We start from the raw sequence: 15580 nt of genomic DNA on the forward strand, positions 1-15580 counted from the left end.
GTCTGGTTTTAGCCCTCCGGAGATTTCAGGGGGCTTCCAAGAGGCCAAAAAACGACCCTACGAACAAACTGGAAGTCACTTCAGGGAATCTCCTGAAGACTCTGGAGGGCCTCCGGGGGTGCGGAGGAGTCTGTTTTTGCCGTCCTCAGGCTCCTATAAAGCATCTGGAGCCTGGGGAGAACAAAAAAGCATGCCAAAAATGGGGGGGGGAGCATTGGTCGTGCACGCATGCACACTGGGGTTGTGCGCATAGCATGATGGGTGTGGCGCACCTGCGCATGACCCCCCCTCCCGTGCTCCCCTCACTTTTGGCACGCGAGCCAAAAAAGGTTCACCATCACTGTTATCTAACATTTTCACTTCATTTTTACATGAGCTATAGTTTTTTTAATCTAAACAGGATAGATGTGATTAATATTTATCGTGATTTGTTGTAAAACTCATAATGTATTTTTTTAGATCACTGCAATTTAGAGCTTGGGGGGGAAGCGCTAAACTAATCTCAAGCAAATACTGAAGTATTTTATGTCTTTTGGTGAATGTATTAAAAGAAATTGAGGAGTTGAGAATACGCAGGTTTGCTGCATCTCATTTTTCAGAACAAATAGGAAAGACAATAAAAACAAGGATAAATAGGCTGAAAAACAGTTCTATCCCACAGCAGTAGCTATGTTGAATTCTACTGTATAGTGCAATATTAATGCAGTATCAAGGGTTTTCAATTCAATTGTGTAGTATGTGAAAGATGTGTGTTTTGTTTTATTTTTTAAAATACTTTTCTTATGTACTCTGTTTCCCTGAAAGTAAGACCTCCCAGGATAATAAGCCCAATCGGGCTTTTGAGTGCATGCGCTAAAATAAGTCCTCCCCCAAAATATTGCAACACAATAGCAGCCATGAGGTGACGATGCTCGCCACTTCCTGCACCTCAAAAATAATAAGACTTCCTCGAAAATGAGGACAACTGTTTATTTTGGGGGTCAAAAGAAAATAAGACCCTGTCTTATTTTCGGGGAAACACGGTATGATGTATACTGAAGATAGCATTTAATTTCGTTATATGAGGTGCAATGACAATAAAGTAAACTTAAACATATATTGTCTTCATGAAAATTGTTAAGTGAAAAATGTCTTTTTTTGCTAAAGCTCATATTAAAGAAATGGCACTCTGCAAATCTACATTTCAAAGCCAGTTGATCCCAGAAGGCTTACAGCTTCATGAATGAATAGCCATCAGCACATTCTATGTGTGTGTGTGTGTGTGGGAAGACATTACAGTTATGGAACCCACTTAAATGGACAAATCTGAGAATTTTCTTGACTTATAGTTACAGGCACAGAAGGCGTTTTGAGTGCTTTCATAAACATGGCAAATAATAAATAGAACTATTCAGTTAAGCAAACATTTGCATCATTATAAATAGGAAAGAAAACTGCCATGACGGAACTCTGGCACAGAAGGAACAGCACCGGGCAATTATCAAAAGGTGAGAGTTTAGATTCATGTCGTTTCAACCGGAGGCAGACTATTTGTTCACTGTATTTTTAGGAGCGTGAAATGTCCCTGTACAGGGGTTTCAAGATCTCAGATTGTTAGATAAGTGATTCAGTCCCAGGGGTGGAATAGCAGGAAGTGGATCAGGTTTGCTGATGGATAGAGGTGCAGTGACCAAGAGATCAGCCTGTAGACTAGAAGTGGCTTTAAAAATATTAGCAGGTGGTTCTCTGCCAAGTTGCTTGGTGGGCATGGTCATTGTGCCCATGGCCTAGTCACTCTTCTGTACTGTGTGTGTGTGTGTGTGTTTGTGTGTGTGTACTTTCCTCGAGCCTCTGGGAGGGTGAAAACAGCAAATTGAGATATTCCCACACCAGGACTTCCCTCAGGCTTTTAAAGGAAACTGCCAAGCAATTGTTTTCCCTATATATATCCATCTATCCACTGTGGATTCCATCCAGATGTTTATGTCACTTATTAACTTGAATTCTGACTATTCAACTTAGTTCTCTGTTGGGCACATAGTGAAACTGCATTTAATCCTCATAATAGATTCTTTAATAATCAGCTTAATTCCAGTCTCCTTTTCTTAGCCTAAGAAATAGAATGTTGTTGTTGTTTAGTTGCTAAGTCATGTCCGACTCTTTGCAACCCCATGGACCATAGAAGGCTAGGCCCCCCTGAAAAGGATTAGGGTTGACATCATAACAGTGTTCTAATAGCGGACCTGGCGTGCATTACGGAGACCTGGTTGGACCATGAGGGGGTGTTCCCCTTAGTGAATTGTGCCCATTAGGCTTCTGGGCGTTTCATCAGCGGAGAGCCCAGGGCAGGGGCGGGGGGGCGGTAGCAGTGGTTATTAGGGAAAGTCTCGGACCTCAGGAGGTCACTGTGCCTCAGATAGGTGGATGTGAGTCCCTTTTTGTGAAATGGGGCCTTGGAGTTCAGGTGGGCCTTTTTGTTATGTACCTCTCTCCCTGCTACGTTTCATCGGCCCTGCCGGAGCTGCTGAATGTGTTAGCTGGATTGGCGGTTGATTTCTCCAGGCTTATGATCCTGGGGGATTTCAATCTGCCTTCCATTGGCGAGACATCTGAGTCAGCTCAGGAGTTCATGGCTTCCATGACGGCTATGGACCTAACTCAGTTAATTCAAGACGCCACCCATAATGGGGGACACAAGCTTGACCTGATTTTTGTCTCTGGACAGTGGATGAATGATCTAGATTTAGGGGATATTTCTATCCAACCCTTGTCATGGTCGGATCATTTCCTCATCAGGCTTGACTTCCATACTGCTACCCCTCACCGCAGGGAGGCAGAACCGACTAGATGGTTTTGCCCCAGGCGCCTGATGGACCCTGAAAGGTTCCTGATGGAGCTTGGGACTTTTCCTGAATCCCTTGCTCATAACTCGACCGAAGCCCTAGTGGAAGCCTGGGATAGGGTGGCCATGGGAGCCTTGGATCGTGTTGTGCCTTTGCAGCCTCTGACCCGGTGTCGATCCCGGGTAGCTCCCTGGTTTACCAAGGAGCTCTGGGAGATGAAACACCGGAAAAGACGTCTAGAGAGTGGTTGGAGGGCCAGCCGGCCCGAATCTGATCGAACACTGACTGGAGGGCAGGGATCGACCCCAAGGTGCATCACTTGTGGGGTGCCCCAGGGGTCGGTTCTCTCACCCCTCCTGTTCAACATGTATATGAAACCACTGGGTGAGATCATCTGTGGTTTTGGGGTACGGTATCATCAATATGCTGATGATACCCAACTTTTCATCCCTACCCCAAACCACCCAAACGATGCCCTCGACGTGATGTCCCGATGTCTGGAGGCTATGCGGATCTGGATGGGGAGGAACAGGTTCAGGCTCAATCCCTCCAAGACTGAGTGGCTGTGGTTTCCGTCATCCCAATTTGTGTATCTTGTTCCATCTTTGATGATAGGAGGAGAAATTTTAACCCCCTCAGAGAGGGCCCGTAATCTAGGAGTCCTCCTGGATATGCGACTTAGTTTAGAAGAACACCTGACGGCCGTGACCAGGGGGTCTTTTACCAGGTTCGCCTGGTACGTCAGTTGCGCCCCTTCCTGGATCAGGATGCTCTGTGCACAGTCACTCATGCCCTCGTCCTTTCTCATCTGGACTACTGTAACGCTCTCTACATGGGGCTGCCCTTGAAGAGCACCCGGAGGCTTCAACTGGTCCAGAATGCGGCTGCGCAGGTTATTATGGGGGTACCTAGATGCTCCCATGTTGCACCCCTTTTAGGCGGCCTGCACTGGTTGCCGGTTGTCTTCCGGGTGCGAGGTACTAATTATGACCTTTAAAGTGCTCCATGGCTTAGGCCCAGGATACCTGCGAGACTACCTACTGCCACCGGTAGCCTCCTATCGTCCAGTGCGATCCCACAGAGTTGGCCTCCTCAGGGTGCCGTCGACAGTGTCAGCTTGCGACCCCCAGGGGGAGAGCCTTCCCTGTGGGAGCGCCTTCCCTCTGGAATGAGCTTCCCCCGGAGCTTCGTATAATCCCCGACCTCTGGTCCTTCCGATGCGCCCTACAAAGTTGGCTTTTCCAGCAAGCCAGCCTGGCCTGAACAACAACAACAAAAAAAAGATTGATTATTGTTAATTTTAATTTAATTTTAAATGTTATTGTTAATCTTAATTGGGTTTGTTTTTTGGATACTCTATCTAATTTTTTAAAAAACTTTTGTAATATGTGTCTTTTTAAATGTTGTACACCGCCCTGAGTCCTTGGGAGAAGGGCGGCATATAAATCCAATAAATAAACAAACAAACTAATATTTAAGAGGCTGCCACAAAGAAGAGGGCAATCAATCTATTCTCCCAAGCACCTGAGGTTAGGACAAGAAGCAATGGATGGAAACTAAACAAGGAGAGAAGCAACCTAGAACTAAGGAGACATTTCCTAACAGTTTGAACAATTAATCAGTGGAACAATTTGCTTCCATATGCGCCTTGTGGGCGCTTTAATGCTGGAGGTTTTTAAGAAGAGATTGGACAACCTTTTGTCTGAAATGATATAGGGTTGGACTAGAAGACCTCCAAGATCCTTTCCAACTCTGTTATTCTGTTATTCCTTCATTGTCTCTCTGAGTTAGCTGAAATTCATGCAATTTTTCCAGAATAAGAAGAGTGGTCATTGGGAAGAGGAAAATGGAATTTTAATCCATTTTCTCCAGCACAACTGTTCTGACTAAAAACTGCCATGTAGTTAATCCTTCCATCCCTGTTTGTGAAGTCTTTATCTAATAGAGCCTAGAGGCAACAGTTCTTTCTCTCAAGAAGATATATGCAATATCATCAAGTGATATTTTTAATTTTCAGTATCTTGGCCTTGTCTTAGGCAGAAGGTTATTTTAAATTAGGGTCCAAGATTCCTTGTAACTTTTTAACAGAATTGCCCAGCCCTGAATGTGGCTTCAAGGGGACCTTCAAAAATTGTAGCTTCAATGAATCAAAAATTTTAAGGTAACAGAGGAGGAATATTATTAAATTGAAATCAAAGTGCCATTGATTGTTACTCATTGCATTTGGTGTTTGTATTGGTCTTGCATATTTTCCTGAATGCAAACCTAGAATATACGGTATTTAAAAGAAAGTGAAATCCTTAGCCTGAAAAAGAGTTGTACATCTAGACTTTCAACATAGGTTAGAATCATAAAGCTGGTCTATGATACTTTCAGTAATTGGTTATCCTGCCCCAAGAAGGAACAATCATCTTTTTTTAAAAAAAAAATAGCTTCACTGAAAAAAATGAACATCCTCATTCAGTCAAATGTGATCATTGAGAGAGATAGAGTGAAATTATAACCTCTTGGTTTACATAGAATATTCACAATTAAATCCAGTTGCAAGGACTTTTGTGAAAACTGTATGTGGGATACTTATACTGTCATGAAGCTTTTTTTAAAATATATTTTTGTTAATGATATCTTGAAGTTAAAAGGAAAATTCTCTTCCAATACAGGAAAAGCCCTTCTATGATCAAAACTCAAGCAGGATTCAAAGGTAAACCAGTTACCAATTATTTTAACTTTTTTTATCACAGTCGAAAAGGAAGGATAGGATATGAATCATTTTTGTGATGGCACATTTATATGTATGTATACAAAAGGTAAAGTAAAGTTTACCCCATCCAGTCATTTCTGACTCTAAAGAATGGTGCTCATCTCCGTTTCTTAGCCAAGGGAGCCAGCATTGTCCAAAGACACTTCTATAGTCATGTGGACAGCAGGACTATATGCTGAGGCACATGTAATGCTGTTATCTTCCAGCATTTTGCATGCTTTCAAACTGCTAGATGGAAGATGCTAGGGCAAGTAACAGGAGCTCATCTGTCATGCAGCACTTGGATCTTGAACCTGGGCTGTCAGCTGGAAGCTGACAAGCCCAGCATCTTGCACCAGAGGTGGGTTGCTACCAGTTTGGCCTGGTTTAGCCGAACCGGTAGTGGTATTTTGGCCTGGGTCGCAGAATCGGCAGCGACCCAGGCTGGCCATGCCCCTAAACTGGTTGCCTGGTCACTGTTGCCATTCCCAGGGAACTTCATGCGCAGTTCACTGTAAATTGTTCTGCACATGCATGAAGAACAATTTACGTTGAACTTCGCACACGTATGCAGCAAACCAGTAGTAAAACCAGGAGCAACAGACATAGCTTTTCTTACCTAAGTATTGTGAATTTGGATTGATTAGAAGAGACTATTAAAATCTTGAGATGCAGGCATAATATTTCCAGAACTTTAGCTCATCACAACCTGCAGAGTGATGAAATTTGATTACTTCAATAAAGCCTTTTGTTTAAGCTAATCATTGATCGATCCTGTCTTCCACTGATATAATAATGTTCATCATCGCATTTATATCTACACAGATCTCCTTTTTCCTGCTGTTGTGAATATAGGAAGGAGAAGAAAAAGTAGCTTCCCCTTTTCCTCAAATGACCTCATTTAAAATGTTCCCCACAATCTGAACTGAAATGAGAAGTTAGTATTGTTTTATTTTAATTACTACGTTCCAAAGATGTAGGGAGAGAATGCTTACTGTTCAGTTGAGAATCTCCTCCCCATTTTCTTTCCATTAACACAACTGCTGGCAGAGCATTCCCCAGGTTAACTATTCTCAAAAACGAATAACAGGATTTTTAAAATTTTTCATGCAGGTCTACACTTCAAAGCCTTTTCCCTATTAAAAACATATCTGTTCTTCTACTACTGGTCTGTAGGTGCAGATGCCCAGCTAGCAGCTGAGTATTATGGGAAACATCGAAGGATGAAACAGATATCTAGGAAGTATAGCATTCTTTGAGAGCGGAAAGCTGCTTGAGGAAATCTCCACAGCAAAGCTCACATCAAAACCAAAGAAAAAGAGTCTGGCATAACAATAATGTTGTACATACAAATGTTCTTTGATTGGTCAGTTTAGGAGAGGACAAATGTGGACAGCACCACAACTGGATTTCAAATTCAAAACTTTATTGTCAGGGGTACAACATGTGTACACTGAGCTTCCCTTAGCTTTCACAGTGAAAGACAAAAAATCCCTAGCCCACTGTATCCCACTAACAAACGCCCAGTCCTATTGCACCATGAGAACTTATTGCATGTTGTGCCGGCCCTGCAAGTCAATCGTACTATGTTGTTGTAGGGATATTTTTCATTCAGGAGTCTGACAGGGCTGCCCTTGAAGAGTGTTCGAAGACTTCAGCTTGTCCAGAATGCAGCCGCCAATTACCTCCCAAAGACCTATTAGATCCCACAGACTAGGCCTCCTCCGAATTCCATCTGCCGGCCAATGTCGGCTGGCAACTCCCCGGGGGAGGGCCTTCTCTGTGGCTGCTCCGGCCCTCTGGAATGACCTCCCCGTTGAGATCCGGACCCTTACCACCATTCTGGCCTTCCGCAAAGCAACTAAGACCTGGCTGTTCCGGCAGGCCTGGGGCTGTTGAATTTTCCAGCCCCATCCGAGGTTACGACTGTTGGTGTATTTTAAATTGTTTGTATTTTTATTTTGTACCCCCCTCCCCTTCAGATTGTTAGCCGCCCTGAGTCTTCCGGGAATAGGGCGGCATACAAACCAAATAAAATCTTAAAACCAAACCTGACAGCCCACAGATTAAAAAGTGTTCTTCAGCCTGTTTGTGTGGCTGCCTATGCTTCTATATCTCCTTCCAGATGGTAGGAGAACAAAGAAGGGCTGACCAAGGTGTGAGTTGCCCCTGAGGATTCTCCTCACTCTTCTAAGGCAGCGAGCCCTGGCGATGTTGTCCAGTAGTATTTCAGTCCTGTCTACTGCCAGGAAGTTAAGTTTCATGGTTCCACCACAAAAGCGCGTAGGACAAAATCGCGCTCGACAAAAGCGCGCTGTGACGTCATCACAGTGCGACGAAAAAGATCGAAAAATGTAAAAATAAAGGGAAAACCTTACCCTAAGCCCCCCAAACCTAACCCTAAACCTAACCCTAAACCTAACCCTTAACCTAACCCTAAACCTAACCCTAAACCTAACCCTAAACCTAACCGTTAAAGTAACGAAAAACGTAACGCTAACCCTTAACCTAACCCTAACGCTAACGCTAACGCTCTAAAGCTAACCCTAACCCTTAACCTAACCCTAACCCTAACCCTAACCCTTACCTTTATGTGAATCGGCTTGCTTTAATTTAATTTTTATTAATTTTTATTTGAATTTTTCGATCTTTTTCGTCGCGCTGTGATGACGTCAAAGGCGCGATTTTGTCGATCGCGCTTTTGTCGATCGCGCTTTTGACGGGTCACGAAGTTTCATTCCTTTCCACAGGAACAAAACATGTGTATTACGGACCAAGACAAAGGAAGGAGGCTTTGAAGGAATCACCTTCCACAAAGAAGAAAAGATGTAGAGCTTTAAAATCAAAGCAGAAGAGTCACATTTGGGGAAACACAAGCGGTGGAAGCAAGGAGCAATAGCAACGCATTATGTAAAAGTAGTGAAACAGTAGAACAGAAGGGTGAAAGATAGGGAGCAGAAAATAAAAGTAGACACTTTGCTTTTTTCTATTATGATTTGATAAATTTCAATGTAGATCTATTTGCATTTTTTAATCAGATATTTGTCAGATTGATGTGCTTGATATAAAACAGAAAGCACAGTTGTTGCTCAGAAGATTGGAGTTGTTTGTGCTCTTAAAAAGAAGCTATATATATTTAAGTAACATGTCTAGGTATGGGTTGCTAAGGCTGGACTTCTGAGAACAGCTGGTGAATGTTTGATCCATAAACCAGCAGTGCTACCTTTCTAGGTCCAGCCACGGTGATCGCATAGAACAAAGGCATAGCTTTTTACTGAAGTATCACTGGGAAAGTCTCTCCCATTCTTCTGGTTGTAAATGTCCAAGAGATAGAAGAAAATGCCATTTTAAAATGTCCACAGACCCCAATGAAAAATGTAAAGAAAACTGAATCAGTGTCTCTGCTTAATGCCTGAAGGTCGATATTTTCATCTTAGTTTATTTGGCATTAATTTCTTACATGGAACTTTGCAGCAACGATGCAGATACCAATTGGCAAATGTAACTTATTTGCATTCTCTGGGAACAAAAAACAATGGGATTCTTTCTGAGTTAGGTGATTTGAATACTGCTGGACTTTTGTTAGCCACAAATGTAATAAAGACCCATTCCATAACTTTCATTTAGATTTCCCACCATAGGTTCAATATGACTGATAAGCATTGAGGTTGGTGTGTGTAGTGTGTGTGTGTGTGTGTGTGTGTGTGTGTGAGTGTGTGTGAGTGTGTGTGTGTGTGTGTGTGTGTGTGTGTGTGAGAGAGAGAGAGAGAGAGAGAGAGAGAGAGAGAACTTAAAATTACTTAAAATTACCTGATATTCAACACATTGTCAGTCAAGGTGATGGTGTTATGACAAGGTATAACATTAGTTAGTTTAAGATGTCTTTCTTTCCAAACAGTACCATAGGCCGCCAAGAAAAATAGCAACAGTTTTTATTTTCCCTTGGAATCCATTCTCCAGGTAGGAAGTTAATACAAGGATCACTACAGCCATGTCTGAAGTAAAATCCAGTTTGTTCTACTTGGATTACAGATTCTGTTGCTAGGGCTGTCCTGTTTAACACAAGTCTTTCTAGAGATTTGTAGATGACACAGAGAAAAGCAACTGACCTGTAACTTTGGGGAAGGTTTGAATTCTTCCCTGGTTTCAAATAATTTTGTCTATGAATTAATAGAATTAATAGAATTAATTGAAAGGAGATATCACTACCTAAGTAATGTTGCCACCCTCTTGCCATCCCATTCTGTGTTCTAAGTAAATACTCCACTAACTCACTGGATAAGATGATAATCCCATCATAAATTTAATGAGAAGAATACTTGTTTATAGGAGAAAATGCCATCAAGATACTATCCAAATTTGCAGTGTTAAATCATATATTAGAACTTTATGTTCTTTAGAAATTTATGCTTCTTCTATTCTGTTTTCTGTCTGTAAATTGTTCAAAGAAAAAATGAATCCCATAATTTCCACACCACTGCCAGGTATTTATCAATATTTAGCAAACTAACTTGGTAAATATTTACAATGCTAAATATTTACAAACTAATTTGGCTGCATTTCTCAGGAACTTCCCTTAGGATTATATCTAGATCAACATAAAAGTTCCTCCCCTTTATACAGAGTTTTTAATATTCTCTGGGTGGAGGTAAGATAAGATATGTAGAACCTTAGTTAGTTTGGTAATGAAATATCTAAAACAAATAAAATGAAAGAACAAAGTACCCCACAGTTCAACTAGGAGCTACAAATATTCTCTTCTATTGTTCCATGAGATATATAAACTAATTTTTCCATATTCAATGGGAATTAGAAACAGCATCTCTTGTTACCTATTTTGACTTCAGTAGTTTGGGTGTTCTCCTTGCTCTTCTTATTAAATTGATTCCCCCCCCCCCTTTCTCTTGCATTACCATTAAAGTCATGGGTGGCTACTTTTGTGTGTGTGTGTATGTATGTATGCATGCATGCATGCATGTATGTATGTATGTATGTATGTACATACAAGAATAAAATGCAAAACAGACAAACATACATCCAACACTAAAAACAAAAAAAAAGGAAAAATCATGTGCAAAAAAGGAAAAGAATGATCCAAATATCAAATAAATCTAACACTGAACATAAAGAATCCACCCCAGCTGGATGCTGAGAAAAAGACATTTAAAAAAACCCTGATAAATTCTTCTCCTCTTACATAGCCGGTCTACAAATAGTTATAATTTTCCCATAGGTGGATGTTTTTATATATTTATACCTATATATCTCCTATGCAAAGTAACCTACAGGATGAAATTAAATACATATGGTCCCATAAAATTCTGGTAAAATTACCATTGTCTCCTAACTTTTTAAAAATGACAGATCAATAAAATATGGATGATTAAATATTTCAAAAGCAAACGTATTCATTTGCTGTAATTTAATTCTACTTATGTTAAAAATCAATCTTTGTTTCTATTTTTGCTGAGCTCACCTTTCATCCTGTTCCCATCCTCCCCTTGGAAATGTGGTACCCACCATCTCAAGCAAAGACTAAGTGCGGCCCATTACCCCAAAACGCTTATCCTGCTCTATAGCATCTTTTATGACTTGTTCATTTTTGTAAATTAAAGATGTTCCTGGCCTCATTACCATTTAAATGAACAAACACACTGCTCGTAGATTTGTAATTGCAACCAGCTTGCCATTGCATTAGCAGCACCATCATGGATAAGATGCTATAAAGTATGACTAAAACTTTATGTGATCTGATACTATTTGAGCAAATAAAAACCTAACTCTAGAGCTTCCAAATGATAAAACATGTTATTAAATAGCTGAAAAATAGCTTTGACTCAACTATGCTCAGATCATGAGTATGTTCTACTAGGAGGCAGAAGTAACTACCTCAGGAAGTATGGCTGTGCCTGAGCTCACAAATTTTATTTATTTATAATTATCCATCAAATTTATTTCAATTTATAACAGATACGATTAAAACAGATATGATTAAAACCAGTGATTAAGACAGTCTTAAATAACTGTTAAAACAATTAAACATAAATACAGTATAAGCAAGGTTGTGGGAGAATGCATCAAAATCTCACACTTAATGCAGCCAAATTTATTCTCTGGAAAGACAGAGCTATGTATGCTGGTCAACTAGATTACAACCCCTCCCCTCCTATACTGGCTGTTATCCTGATGCTTGATGGAGAAGACCAGCTTATTACTAGGACATCAGACATATCCAGCAGTCATTGTCTTCTGAAGAAAATGGGACAGATGACATCTTATATTTTATTTATACATTTTCCTCTGGTATACATAAAAACTCAATGTTCCCATCGACAGTGTGTTGCCTGGGTGTTATTGATTTTGAGTAATAATAACACAACATTTAATGATGCTATTTAAAACAATTATCATCAAACATATTAATAATAATATTTGCGTGTCCTTAATTCTTTAATTGAATATTACATTTGATTAAATTATTTAACCTTTCATTATTTAATTAAACATTCTTTTCAATTTTAAGTTTCTAACTTCTGCTTCTATTTTCTAGCCATTGATAAAATGTCTCCCATATTAAAAAAATATTCTGTTTCCCCCTTATCCTTAATTTTCATCGTTAATCTCTCCATCTCGGCACATTCTAATATTTTATTTATTACACTTTCCTCTGTAGGAATATTTTCATTTTTCCAATTTTGTGCATATACAATTCTTGCTGCTGTTAAAACACATAAAATTAAATATGTATTTCCTTTATTATAATTTTCTGGTAAGATTCCCAACAGAAACAATTCTGGTTTTAGGTCTATTTGTTGTTTTGTCATTTCTCCCCGCCATATTCGTATTTTTAGGGACAGATGACATTGTGTTTATCTCCTTGGGCAACTAAATTTCCTAGCATCTCCTAAAGCAGTATTATTATAAATACGCTGAATTAAAAGCTAATTACTTTGCAATTCTTGTGACGTACAGACAAAAAGATTCACATATATACATGCACTCCACTCACTTTGGCATTCTAGAATTAGTTTCAACTGGTATTTAATTTAAACATAGGCTGCTTCTCCGCTACTGTTATTGTCGGTTTACCACTAATTGTCCTTTTAAAAAGTGTTTTTATGAAAGCTTTACCTTGGGGCTAATTTTTAAAGTTGTTCCTCATTATAAAGCTTGGCAATGATACTCAATCTTGTCGGCCAACATCAATAGCTAAATAGTTGTGATTTTATATAGATTTCTGCTGTTTTTCACCATTATAAAGTTTAAAAGTTTTGACATAAAAATAAAGTTGTGGTTATGTCATGGAAATGCATTTTTGTATGGTTCCTTTCTTAAATTGCATTACGTCTATTGCATTAGAAAGGAAAAGGGAGGAGGGCTAGAAAAAAATAAAGTGTGAAGTAAAAGTTTAAGGGAGGTTTGTAATAGTTAACAAGCTATTATTAACAGTTTGACTTCGGGAAGGGTAGTGCTTTGAGAACATTGCAATGGCCAGGTTTTAGAAACCTGTACAGATATTTTGAGGAATTTCCTGGAAGCATTTTATGATAGCTTGCTATTTCTACCACCACTTTTGGCCTTAACCTATACAAGTAGTCCTCAACTTACAACCACAGTTGAGCCCAAAATTGGTGTTGCTAAGTGAAACATTTGTTAAGTGAGTTTTGCCCCATTGTAAGACCCAATTGTTAAGTGAATCATTACAGTTGTTAAGTGAGCGACAGGGTTATTAAGTGAATCTGGTTTGCCTATTGACTTTGCTTGTCAGAAGGTCACAAAGTGACACTGCAACCATCATAAATCTGAAACAGATGAATTTTGATTACATGACCATGGGGATGCTGAAACGGTCATAAGTGTACAAACATAATAAGTTAATCCTCAACACATGAAAGGTGATAGAGAGAGAAATAATCTTCTCCTCAGGATCATCTTCTTGGATCCTTGAAACAGTACATCTGAACACTTGACTAGGGGTAGTGAGGGGAGGAAGAAAGAAATGGAAATGCACTAAAAATTAGCTGCCACCTATGGGAAGAATAAATGGAATTATGTTTATGAGTAGGAAGGGGAAATTGGGATTGTGTTTGTGTGTGTGTGTGTGTGTGTGTGTGTGTGTAGGGATTGAGGTAAGTTGTGGCCATTTATGATTTGATTCTTAGTACTCCATTAACACCGACATGTTTAGCTAGACTCAAGATTAAATCTGTTTTCATACTTGATGAATAAACATATATCTTTCAAATGACAAGATATTCCAGAGAATGATATATATTTACGGCTTTAGTTTTTAGGCAGAATCAAAAAAGCAACACATTTCACTGACAATAAATGACTTCTAAGAAGTAGACAGAGAGTTTTAAATGCAAGACATGTATGACTTCTCATTTCAATGCTTAAACTTTTTTTTTTTGCAGTGATTCTAGTTCATATGAAAGTAGATCATTGCTAGCAACCTATAAATCTCAGTGCAACCTAAAGATGGATGCCTAGTGAGTGGGTTGCCTGATAGGATGCCAGATTGATTGTTCCTATTCCATGCCATCTTTCTTTCACAGAATTCAAGGCAGCATAGTATGGTTACCAAATAATTTCTCACTCAGGCACTGATCCGATCCAGACCTGCACTTTAAGCAAGTTTGTTTAAAATGTCAGTTTATGTAAGAACTATGGAAAAACTTACATCATCACTGAGGGGAATAAAAACATTTGGTTCTTTGTGGGAGCTGGAATACAAACATGTATAAAGTTGGTTAAACTAGATGGCATTTCATGTTGATGTGTAGCCTTGGTTTATTTTACATTTTTTTAAAAATCCTTTTTATTTAACCATGACACTGCAACTTAAATTCCTAAAAAATGCCTTGTAGTTTCATTCTACTGTGTGGGTGGATTTCTTAATGATAAATTATTATTGCTTTAAAATATCATAGTGTTTTGGAGGACACTTTCAATTCATGGGTTTTGTTAGGTTAGATTGCAAACTTTTCTCTAGTTTTTACAGAAGGACTGTTGGTCCATAACCACACTGACAGAAATATTGCTAGGTGTCTTTTTTATAATAATTGCATCAGTGGTCGGATTCAATTTTTTTTACTACCGATTCTGTGGGTGTGGCTTTGTGAGTGTGGCATTGCTTTGTGGGAGTGGCTTTGTGGGCATGGCAGGGGGAAGGATACTGCAAAATCCCCATTCTCTCCCCACCCCACTAACCTGATTTCCAGCTCCGTTCTCCTGTTCAGGGCAGCAAAAGAAGATCAGCTGAGAGGCTGGAAGGCAGCGGGGCGGGGCCAGCCTATTTGCTGGGTCTCTGATCTACTCAAAATTTCTGCTACCCGTTCTCCCGAACTGGCTGAATACCACCTCTGAATTGCATATCTTATTTTAAAAAAAACACCTCCGTTTGTATTTAAATTTCTTCTCCTAAATTCCGTTATATATACTGTAAATATATATTTTCTTCTGCATTTTTCCCCTCATGCACATATTCTGTAAACATTGATAATTTGGTATATTTTTGTGGAATATGTGGCCTTTATTTTTAGGAAAAAATGCTGAGTTGAGAGGGCTTTTTGTAAAAAATAAAAATAAAATTTGATGCCATTAAGGTTGACTGCTCATGTTGGCCATCATATAAAAGAAATATTGTCTCATTGCTGCAGTGAAGATTTTGAAAAAGGCTGCTAGATATTTAGCATGTCTGTTTAGTATAATAATAGACTCCTTTTTTAACCAGTAAAAATAAGTTGTAGATTTAAGACTACCTACTAAGATAGATAGCTCTGCTATGTAAAAACAGCAACATCCCCCTTTTGAATTCTCTGAAGTGTTGTCGAAGGACATGTCACATGTTCTTAACGTATTTACAGAGAAAGGAATAAGAAATACTTCTGTTAACTTTCTGTCTGTCAGTCTGTCTGCCAATCTGTCTGTCTGCCATTTGATTTATATGGCTGCTCATCTTATACAATATAATCCTGGGCAGTTAACAAACATCAAACCACTTTGAATATGTGAC

General features: G+C 39.4%; 1 long non-coding RNA gene across 1 annotated transcript; it reads left to right on the plus strand.

Moving 5' to 3' along the window:
* The first annotated feature begins 1423 nt into the window (after nt 1-1423).
* Nucleotides 1424-7178, plus strand: LOC148048057 (uncharacterized). The gene is made up of 3 exons (XR_015695782.1): nt 1424-1487; nt 5483-5523; nt 6739-7178. It is a non-coding gene; the product is annotated as an uncharacterized LOC148048057 (long non-coding RNA).
* Nucleotides 7179-15580: the final 8402 nt, after the last annotated feature.

This window comes from Thamnophis sirtalis, unplaced genomic scaffold (assembly GCF_051295495.1).
Source record: "Thamnophis sirtalis isolate CommonGarterSnake01/CBP01778 unplaced genomic scaffold, rThaSir2_p1.2 scaffold_3, whole genome shotgun sequence".
Classification (NCBI taxonomy): domain Eukaryota; kingdom Metazoa; phylum Chordata; class Lepidosauria; order Squamata; family Natricidae; genus Thamnophis; species Thamnophis sirtalis.